Source organism: Micromys minutus (genome assembly GCF_963924665.1).
Source record: "Micromys minutus genome assembly, chromosome: 12".
NCBI classification, from domain to species: domain Eukaryota; kingdom Metazoa; phylum Chordata; class Mammalia; order Rodentia; family Muridae; genus Micromys; species Micromys minutus.
Window position 1 is genome coordinate 9,245,649 of NC_137981.1, and position 11,466 is coordinate 9,257,114.

Genomic DNA, 11,466 nt, shown 5'->3' on the forward strand with positions numbered 1-11,466 from the left:
TTTTAAGTTTATTGATTTTTTAAAAATTTGTTTATTTTATAAGTACACTGTAGCTGTCTTCAGATACACCAGAAGAGGGCATCAGATCTCATTACAGATGGTTGTAAGCCACCATGTGGTTACTGGGAATTGAACTCAGGACCTCTAGAAGAACAGCCAGTGCTCTTAACCATTGAGCTATCTCTCCAGCCCTAACTTTATTTTATTTATAACTCCAGCTGTTGACTCCATTTTGGCAGTTGTTCTTTCTTGTTTAGTTCTTGAGGCAGAGGAAGGGGAAGAGCTTCTCTGGTAAGACTTGGTCTTATATAATAAGATATTTAGGGTTGCTGAATAATAATAAAAACGTTTTCCTATCTTAAGTCTAAGTCACTTTGCTTCACCCGCCTGTTAGCAGCTCATCATAAAACAGCAGGAGATAAAGGAGAAGATTTATGGCTGGTTCTTCTTTCTCTGGTGAAGCCTCTCTGGCTAACCTGGTTAACTCTTTGCAAATCAGAGAGGTAGGAAAGGGAAAGAATTAAGATGCTGTATACAGGCAAATATGCACAGAAACATATACATTCAAACATTTATATACCACACTCTGGCCAAGTCTGAATATCTGTCACAATCAGTTCCACAAGCATGCTTACATACACATATACCTACACACAAACATATAGACAGACATAATACATTTGGATGGATAGGTGGGTGGGTGGGGCAAAGCTCCCCAAGCCAAACCATTGAACCAATCAACTTAATTTCTTTTCTCGGGTCTTTTTATACTTTCTTAGACAAAAAGTTCTTTAGAAGTTACCTGTTTCTGGTCAGAACAGGCACAGTCAGCTCAATAACTATAGAACAACAGCCTTTATCATGGGCGATAAGAATTTTTATAAAGCCAAGCAGAACACAGGTTGATCAAGATCTAAAGGTATTAAAAGTTTATGTTTCTGAATTAAAACAACAGTTATATTCCCTTGTGATCCTACAAAATTGGGGAGGCTTAGACTTGTTCCTCATGAGGTAAGAGGGAGCAATGTGTGGCTTTGGGAGAAACCTGTTGTTTTTGTGCTAATCAATCAGGAGCAATAAAAAAAAAGGCAATTTGTTTTGATTGGACAACATTGAGAGAGAGAGAGAGAGAGAGAGAGAGAGAGAGAGAGAGAGAGAAATCAGATCATTGGTAACAAGTCTTTGTTCTCTTGGTTCCCATGGCTAATTACTCTATTAGCCCTAGCTGGGCCTTCAGTTCTCATTTGGACTGGATTAACAGTGAAGCCCTCGTGGGGACAGCATACCGTGACAAGGACTGCCAGCAGTAGGCCAGACAAAGCCTGCTGCAGCTCCTTGTAAAAAAAGTATGGCATCTGGGACCCTGAGAAGCAGGACACACATCCATCCAGAGGACCCGCCATCTGAAAGGGACTGACCGCAGTAGGCCGGGATGGTGACATCTCAGTAGCCTGCAGCAGCTCTTTGTAAAAAAGTTCTTCCCACTTCCCTAACCTTAGCCCTAAACAACGGCTGTACACATTTCATTTGTATGTGACCGCTTTGCAGTTGGCCTTGGCGTGCATAATTATTCTATTATATCTGATTTTCCTATTTCTTTTTCTGCTCTGTTGAATTCTGTGAAACTAGATGTTCCTTGATGTAAGGATTCTTAAACAATTGGAAATTGAGGCACAGGGCACAGCCCAGCACAGTCCTAATGGTCAAGGTGCATGCTGTGTATTCTCATCTTGGAAACAATGTAATAATTACACAATGGTAGTTCCAGATTAATGCTTGACTTGCAAAGAAAATTTGAAGAAATTATTAGAAAATGAACTAGAGTCAACATTGGGACCCCAAGAAAGGAAAAAAAAAAAAAAAAACCATTGAAGTTATGAAACAAGTTTTGCACATTTCAGAGTGGTACCTGAGTAAGAAAGTATAGAATACATAAAATCTCATACTAGTAAAACTAAGTCAAAACACTGGGACTCAGGAAAGTCATGTCGTGGTAAATTTTAAAAGTAGCTTAATCTTTTATCCCCTGCTTTGCCGCTCCCACGCATGGCCCTCTGGCACTGTGGGGATCTCTAACAACGCTCTAGGCTGCCTCTAAGAACTCAGACACTGCTGCTTCCGTCCCGGGGGGGATACGACCACCCAGGCATGTTCCTTTCCTCCACCGCCCAGTACAAGCCCGTGTGCAATGTGCAGAAGCAGAGAGAGCTAGCGGAACTTCTGAGCTAAGGGTTAGCTTGACTCTTTCCGGCCACTGCCTGGCAGCTTTGCCCATGTCATTTATCATTAGAGCTTCACGGGAAAATGCAAGTAGCTGACCTCGGAGCTCTGAACTCTGAAGTAAGTCAAGAGTTAAAGTTTAAATAACAATGTTTGCAATTATTATTATAGAGAACCAGAGATCTATGGTTTCTTCCCGGTTAGGAGACTATATTCCAGAGTGACTGTCAGGGTTCCAGGAGGAACCTCTCTAGGCCAGGCAATATGAACTTCAATTTCCAGGTTTGTTTCCAAGATCATTGGGTATTGTTGAGTCTGGATGGGGTAGCTGAACTGGCTAGTTGAACAGTTATGAAGAACCTGGAACATCTCAGGTTTGCACTCCGTAGGAGCTCCCAGATCTCTGCACTCCTCCCTGCTCTGAATGGCTCTGAGACCCCTAGTGTCTCAAGGCCTGCTCTCTGGGGATCTTGCTGGCACCCCCAGAAATATTGTGTATTATTCGCCAGAAAAGCACTGCCCGGACGTGGGTTTAAGCCAATAAAAAGACTTTATTATTTGACTGGCAGTTACACTGGGTATTTGGAATTCTAGTACAGCACCAGGCCTTTCTCAGGATGAGTTTTTTGTTTGGTTGGTTGGTTGGTTTATGTTCTCTGTTCCTTATCTCATATGCTACATCCCAACCTCAGTGTCCCCTCTTCCAGTTCCTCCTCCAACCTCTCCTCTCTCCCATATCCACTGTTCCTTTGTTTCCCTTAAAAAAAAAATAAAACTAAAGAGCAGGCCTCCCAGGGTTATTCACCAAACATGGCTTAACAAAAAGACTAGGCACAAGTCTCATATTAAGGCTGGATGAGGCAAGCCAGTAGGACAAAATGGGTTCCAAGCGCAGGCAAAAGAGTCTGAGACACCCACTTCCACTGTTGGGAGCCCCACAAGACACCAAACTACACAACCACAGCCATATATGCAGAAGACCTAACTCAGACTTATGCAGGCTCTATGGCTGTTGCTCCAGTCTCTGTGAGCCCCTATGAGCTCTGCGTAATTGATTCTGTGGGCCATGGTCTCCTGGACCCCTCTGGCTCTTACAGTCCTTCCTCCTCTTCCTCTGCGTGGGTCTCTGCATCTGCTCCCATCAGATGCAAGATGACACCTCTCGAATGACAATTGTTCTATGAACCATGAGTACAGCGGAATATTATTAGAAATCCCTTTTTTGTTTGTTTGTGTTTTGTTTTTGTCTTTGTTTTTGACAGTTGTATTTGGTTCAATCATAGGTCTCTGAACTGTCTCACCTCTGGTTCCTGGTTATCCAGGAAGTGTCAGTTATGTGCTTCCTCTTATGGTGTGGGCCTCAAGTTGGACCAGTCATTTGTTGGACACTCCCACAGGTTTTGTGCCGCCTTTACCTCAGCACATCTTGCACACAAGACCAATTGTAGGTTGAAAGTTTGGTGGCTGGGTTGGTGTCCCCATCACTCCTCAGGAAGTCTTGCCTGGCTGGAGAAAATGGCAAGTTAGGCTCCCTGCTCCCCATTGCTAGGAGTTTTTTTCTGGGGCCAACCTCATAAATTCTTGGGACCTTCCATTGCACTAGGTTCTATCTCACCCCTGAAATATCCACAAATTCCAGTCATCCCTTGCAGTACTCGCTCCCTCCTTCCCCTCCCCCACTTCCCTCCTGCTCCTGCCCCTACCTGCCCCTAGTCCACCCGCAGAATCTGTTTTATTTTCCCTTCCCAGGGAGATCTATGCATCCTTCCCTGAGCCCTTCTTGTTATAAGTCTGTGGATTTTAATGATTTCCCTTTATTTAATTGCTAATGCCCACTCACAAGTGAGTATATACCATGTTTTGTCTTTTTGGATCTGGGCTACCTAACTCAGAATGATCTTTTTTTAGTTCCATCCATTTTTTTTAGTTAGTGGTTGTTATATTTATTTTAAGCACTGTTATGTTTTTTGATATGTATATAACTATACATGTACACACATAATTAGGAATTTTCCTGTATATGCAAGCTGATCCAAAATATGCTGCTTTTTTAGATTTATTTATTTATTTATATATAAGTATATTGTAACTATCTTCAGACTCACCAGAAGAGGGCATCTGATCTCATTACAGATGGTTGTGAGCCACCATGTGGTTGCTAGGATTTGAACTCAGGACCTCTGGAAGAGCAGTCAGTGTTCTTAACCACTGAGCCATCTCTCCAGCCCCAATATGCAGCTTTTCAATCTGCTGTTTAATTGTATATTTCCATGCATAAGTGTGAAACTTTCCAACTGAAAGATAAACGTAGAAAATGGGTCGAAAATCCAAAACCCAATGAGATGCTGGTAACAACTAAACTACTTGAAAGAAAATACAGCCAGGTAAAAATTATTAAAAGTAAAATAAAGTTCAAAGATAAATCAGAAAATGATGTCCTGTCTTCAATCTGTGCCCAGAGCTAGGGCTGTCCCACTGCCATCGGGACCCACAACCTTCCCGCAGAGAGCTGGTCTCCCAGAAGCACTCTCACTCCTAAGCCCACTGGCTCACTGGCTCACAGGAGGGACAAGTTCCAGTCAAGGACAACAAGACCAACTAACATCAGCGATAACATGGCAAGAGGCAAGCACAAGAACATAAGCAACAGAAACCAAGACAATCTGGCAACATCAGAACCCAGTTCTCCCACCACAGCAAGTACTGGATATCCCAACACACCAGAAAAATAAGATTTGGATTTAAAATCACATCTCGTGATGATGATAGAGGACTTTAAGAAGGACATGAAATACAGGAGAAAACAGGTAAATATGTAGAAGTTCTTAAAGAGGAAACATAAAATTCTCTTAAAGAGTTACAGGAAAACATGAGCAAATAGGTGAAGGAATTCAACAAAACCATCTAGGATCTAAAAATGGAAATAGAAACAATAAAGAAATCACAAGGAGAGACAAGCCTGGAGATAGAAAACTAGGAAAGAAATCAGGAGTCATTGATGCAGCATCATCCACAGAAAACCAGAGGTAGGAGAGAGAATCTCAGGTGCAGAAGAAACCATAGAAAAGAATTTACACCAGGCTGTTTTGAGACTTCCTTTTTCAAAGCAATTAATCTAAATCTTTTCATCTTAAACTCAAGCAGATTCTTGGGACAAGGGCAAAAAGCAGCCATGTTCTTCACCAAAATACTACAAAAACAGTCTCTAAGCCACATACTGAAATTCTCCGCTGAAACCCCTTGGGCCAAGTTGGCACATTCCAAATCACTCTCAGGAACAAAGTCTTCCATATTCCTACTAGGATGGCCCATGAAGCCCCATTTAAAGCCTTTCACTGCTTTCCAATTCCAAAGTCCCAAAATCCACATTTTATATATATATATATATATATATATATATATATATATATATATATATATATATATATATATAACATGGTCATGGTCAGGCCTATCACAGCAATATCCCCGGTCCCTGGTACCAAGTTCTGTCTTAGTTAGGGTTCTACTGCTGTGAACAGACACCATGTCCAAGGCAGCTCTTATGAATGACAACATTTAATTGGGGCTGGCTTACAGGTTCAGAGGTTCAGTCCATTATCATCAAGAGGAGAACATGGCAGTTTCCAGGCAGGCATGGTGCAGGAGGAGCTGAGAGTTCTACATCTTCATCCAAAGGAAGCTATGAAAAGATTGAACATACTGAGGCAGCTAGGAGGAGTGTCTCCAAGCCCACCTCCAGAGTAACTTCCTCCAATGAGGGCGCACCTTCTAATAATGCCACTCCCTGGGACAAGTATATGTAAACCATCACACTATTCCACAAAATGGAAACAGAAGGAACACTACCCAACTGATTCTTGGAAGCTACAATCACACTCATATCTAAGACCCTACAAAGAAAGAGAACCTCAATAAATATTCAATAGAATTCTTGCAAACTGAATCCAAGAACACATTAAAATGATCATTCACCATGATCAAGTAGGCTTCATCCCAGAGATACAGAGATGGTTCAATATATGGAAATTCATCAATGTAATCCACTACATAAACAAACTCAAAGGGAAAAAAAAACACATGATAGTCTCAAGAGATGCTGAGAAAGCATTTGACAAAATTCAACATCCTTTAATGTTAAAACTCTTGGAAAAATCAGGAATCTAAGGCCCATACCTAAACATAGTAAAAACAATATACAGCAAACCAGTAGCCAACATCAAACTAAATGGTGAGAAACTTGAAGCAATCCCACTAAAATTAGGGACTAGACAAGGCTTCCCACTCTCCACCTACCTATTCAACATAGTATTAAAAGTTCTAGCCAGAGCAATTAGACAACCAGTGGAAGTCAAAGGGATACAAATTGGAAAAGAAGAAGTCAAAATATCACTATATGCAGATGATATGATAGTATACTTAAGTGACCCCAAAAATTCTACCAGGGACTTTCAAAACTTAATAAACAAGTTCAGCAAAATGGCTGGATATAAAATTAACTCAAACAAATCAGTAGCCTTCCTCTACTCAAAGGATAAATAGACTGAGAAAAAAATTAGGGAAACAACACCCTTTACAATAGTCACAAACAATATAAAACACTTTGGTGTGACCCTAACCAAGCAAGTAAAAGATCTGTATGACAAGAATTTCAAATCTGTGAAAAAAGAAATCGAAGATCTCAACAGATGGAAAGATCTCCCATGTTCATGGATTGGCAGGATTAAAATACTAAAAATGGCCATCTTGCCAAAAGCAATCTATAGATTCAATGTAATTCCCATCAAAATTCCAACTCCATTCTTCATAGAATTAGAAAAAAAAATTACAAATTCATTTGGAGTAATAAAAAACCCAGGATAGCAAAAAACTATTCTCAACAATAAAAGAATTTCTAGGGGAATCACCATCTCTGACCTCAAGCTGTATTACAGATCATTTGTGACGAAGACTGACTGGTATTTGTCAAAGACAGGCAGGTGGACCACTGGAATAGAATCGAAGACCCAGAAATGAACCCACACACCTATGGTCACTTGATCTTTGACAAAGGAGCTAAAACCATCCAGTGGAAAAAAGACAGCATCTTCAACAAATGGTATATGGAGGTCAGCATGTAGAAGAATGCAAATCGATACATTCTTATTGCCTTGTACAAAGCTCAAGTCTAAATGGATCAAGGACCTCCACATAAAACCAGGTACACCGAAACTAATAGAACATAAAGTGGAGAACAGCTTAGAACAATGGGCAAAGAGTAAAATTTCCTGAACAAAACACTAATGGCATATGCTCCAAGATCAACAAAAACAAATGGGACCTCATAAAATTGCAGTTTTTGTAAGGCAAATGATACTGTAAACAGGGCAAAACTGCAAACAAAAGATTGGGAAAAGATCTTTACCAATCTTACATCTTATAGAAGGCTGATATCTAATATATACAAAGAACTCAAGAAGTTAGACTACAGAGAATCAAATAATCTTATTTTAAAAATGGGGTTCAGAGCTAAACAAAGAATCCTCAACTGAGGAATACCGAATGGCTGAGAAGCACCTAAAGAAATGTTCAACATTCTTAGTCATCAGGGAAATGCAAATCAAAACAACCCTGAGATTCCACCTCACACCAGTCAGAATGGCTAAGATCAAAAACTCAGGTGACAGCAGATGCTGGTGAGGATATGGAGAAAGAGGAACACTCCTCCATTGTTGGTGGGATTGCAAGCTGGTACAACCACTCTGGAAATCAGTCTGGTGGTTCCTTAAAAAATTGGACATAGTACTACCTGAGAACCCAGTTATACCACTCCTGGACATGTACCCAAAAGAGGCTCCAACATCTAACAAGGACACATGTTCCACCATGTACATAGCAGCCTTATTTATAATAGCAGAAGCTGGATAGAAGATGTCCTTCAACAGAAGAATGGAGACAGAAATTGTGGTGCATTCACACAATGGAGTACTACTCAACTACTAAAAACAATGACTTCATGGCATTCTTAGGCAAATAGATGGAACTAGAAGCTATCATCCTGAGTGAGGTAACCCAGTCACAAAAGAATACACATAGTATGCACTCACTAATAAGTAGATACTAGCCCAAAAGCTCTGAATACCCAAGAAACAATTCACAGTATGCACTCACTAATAAGTGGATACTAGCCCAAAAGCTCTGAATACCCAAGAAACAATTCACAGACCTATGAAACTCAAAAAGAAGGGAGGTCAGAATGTGGATGCCTCAGTCCTTCTTAGAAGGGAGATCAAAACAGTCATGGGAGGAAATACAGGGACAAATAGAGGAGCAGGGACTGAAGAAAAGATCATCTAGAGACTGCCTCACCTGAGGATCCATCCGATCTGCTCCCACCAAACCCAAGCACTATTGCTGAGGCAAAGCGCTGACTGGCAGAAACCAGATATGGATGTCTCCTCAGAGGCTCTGTCAGAGTCATACAGATAAAGTTGAGGATGCTTGCAGCTAACCATTGGACTGAACAGGGGGACCCCAATGGAGGTGCTAGAGAAAGGACTGAAGGAGCTGAAAGGGTTTGCAACCCCATGGAAAGAACATTATCCACCAACCAAACACCCCAGAACTCCCATAGACTAAAACACCAACCAATGAGCACACATGGAGAGACCCATGGCTCCAGTTGCATATGTAGCAGAGGATGGCACTGTCTGGCATTAACTGGAGGAGAAGCTATTGGTCTAGTGAAGGTTCCTTTTCCCAGTATTGAGGAATGCCGAGGCACTGAGGTGGGAGTGGCTGGTTGGGAGAAGGAGCATCTTCATGGAAGCAAGGGGAAGGGGGAGGGGGAATGTGAGGGGGAAGGAAATAACATTTGAAATGTAAATATCCAATGATTTTTTTTTAAATGCTAAGATTAAAGAAAGCAGTATCCACATTTTCATATCAGAGAAAACCGTCTTCAAGGCCTGAAGCACACAGGGTAGGACGCTTCGGGAGCGTCTTTGCTTCTAAAGCATCAGCATCAACTTGTTTCTTATTCTTCTCATCTCTTCCCCAAGCCTTTCCAACTCAGATACTCCCCTTATCGCTTTACAGGGTTCAGATCCTTGCAGGACTGTCCTCGTTAGGCTCTGGGCCGGGTTCAGCAGGCTCTTCTCTAGGTCTTCCATCAGTTTCCTCCCTCACATTTTCTCTAGAATCCGGGAGATCTCCTCCAGCTTACTGTGGTGGACCTTTGAAGGTGGCCTTCATCTGCTTCTGGTGTGTTCTGGGGTGTTCCTTCGCTCTCCTCACAAGACTTTGGCACGTTGATTATTTTCTTAATGAAGGGGTCCTGTAGGTATCTAGAGAGCAATTTTCCTCTCTTCTTGCACCCCGATTATGTCGTGCTCCAAAATATCAAGAGTCCTGAAAGTAGTAAGGCCACTCTTCTATAGTAGGACTTCGCTGACGCTTGTGTTTTAACAGCTAAATAATACTCACAATAATGGAGGCATGTCCCCTTTGTACTACATTCTTGCAATCATAAGTGCTCACTTGTTTGTGTGTGTGTGTGTGTGTGTGTGTGTGTGTGTGTGTGTGTGTGTGTGTGTATCTTAGCCATTCTGACAGCTGTAAGATGGAATTTCAAGATATTTTGATTTGCATTTCCCTGCTTGAGAGATCTTGCCATCTTCTGATATCTTCTTCAAATTCTTTCTTCAATGGCAAGTTTTTTTGTCATACAGGTCTTTCACTACCTTGGTTAGAGTTACCCCAAGATATTTTATATTATTTGTGGTTATTGTGAAGGGTATTATGTCTTTGATTTCTTTCTCAACCTGTTTGTCATTTGTATATAGCAGTGATACTGATTTTTTTTTTAAGTTTATCTTGTATCCAGCCACTTCACCTAAAGTGGTTTATCAGCTGAAAGAATTCCCTGGTAGAATTTTGGGGTCAATTAGGTATATTATATCATCTGCAAATAAAGATACGTGACTTCTTTCTTTTCAATTTATATCCTGTTGATCTTTAGTTGTTTTACTGCCCCAGCTAGAACTTTGACTACTGCGTTGAATAGATAGGGAGAGTGGGCAGCCTTGTGTTCCTGATTTTAGTGAAATTGCCTTTCGAGAATTTTATTGAGAATCTGTGTTCATGAGACCCATGAAATTAATGGGTCTGTAATTCTCTTTCTTTGTTGAATCTTTGTGTGGTGTTGGTATCGGGGTGACTATAGATTTATAAATTGAATTTAGCAGTCATTTTTTCTTTGGGGGGGTGGTTGGGAAACTTTTAATGACTGCAATTATTTCCTTAAAGGTACAGGTCTATTTAAATTGTTTATCTTATCTTTGTTTAACTTTAAGTGGTATCTATCAAAAAAATTAACCATTTCTTTCAGATTTTCCAGTTTTGTAGATTACAAGACTTTGATGTATGTGCTTACAATTCTCTGGTTTTCCTGAGTATCTGTTGTTATAACCCCTCTGATTTTGTTGATTTGGATGTTCTCTCTCTCTCTTCCTCTCTCCCTCTACCTCTAGTTTGGATAAAGGTTTATCTATCTTGTTGATTTTCTAAATGAACTAACTCTTTGTTTCATTGACTCTTGGTATTGGTCTCTTTCTTTCTATTTCATTGATTCCAGCCCTTGGTTTGATTATTTCCTGCTGTCTATTCCTCTTGGGTTAACTTACTTCTTTTTTTTTCTTAAATCCTAGAGCTTTCGGGTGTGCTAGTATGAGATCTCTCCACTTTATTTTCTTCTCCTCTTCTTCCTCTAATCCTCCTTCTCCCTCTTCTCTTTCTCCTCCTCCCCATCACCACCCTTCCACTTCTGTGTAGTTCTGGCTTCCTGGAACTTGCTTTGTAGAACAGGCAGGACCCAGACTCATAGAGATCCATCAGCCTCTGCCTCCAGAATTGAGATTAAAGGTGTGCACCACTACCGCCCAGCTTCCAAATTCCAATTCTGTGGGCACTTAGTGCTATGTACCACTTCCATTGTGTTCCATAAATTTCGGTATGCTGTGCATTCATTTCCATTGAATTCTAGAAAGACTTCCATTCCTTTATTTCTGCCTTAGCTTAGCAGCCATTCGATAGAGAGTTGTTCCATTTCTATGAGGTTGTGGGCTCTAAGTTGTTTCTGCTGTTGAAATTCAATTTTATTCTGTGGTGGTGTGACAAGATGCAAGGGGTTATTTCAACTTTATTGCATATTTTGAGACTTGCTTTGTGACTGAGTATGTGGTCAGTTTGGAGAGTGTTCTGTGAGGT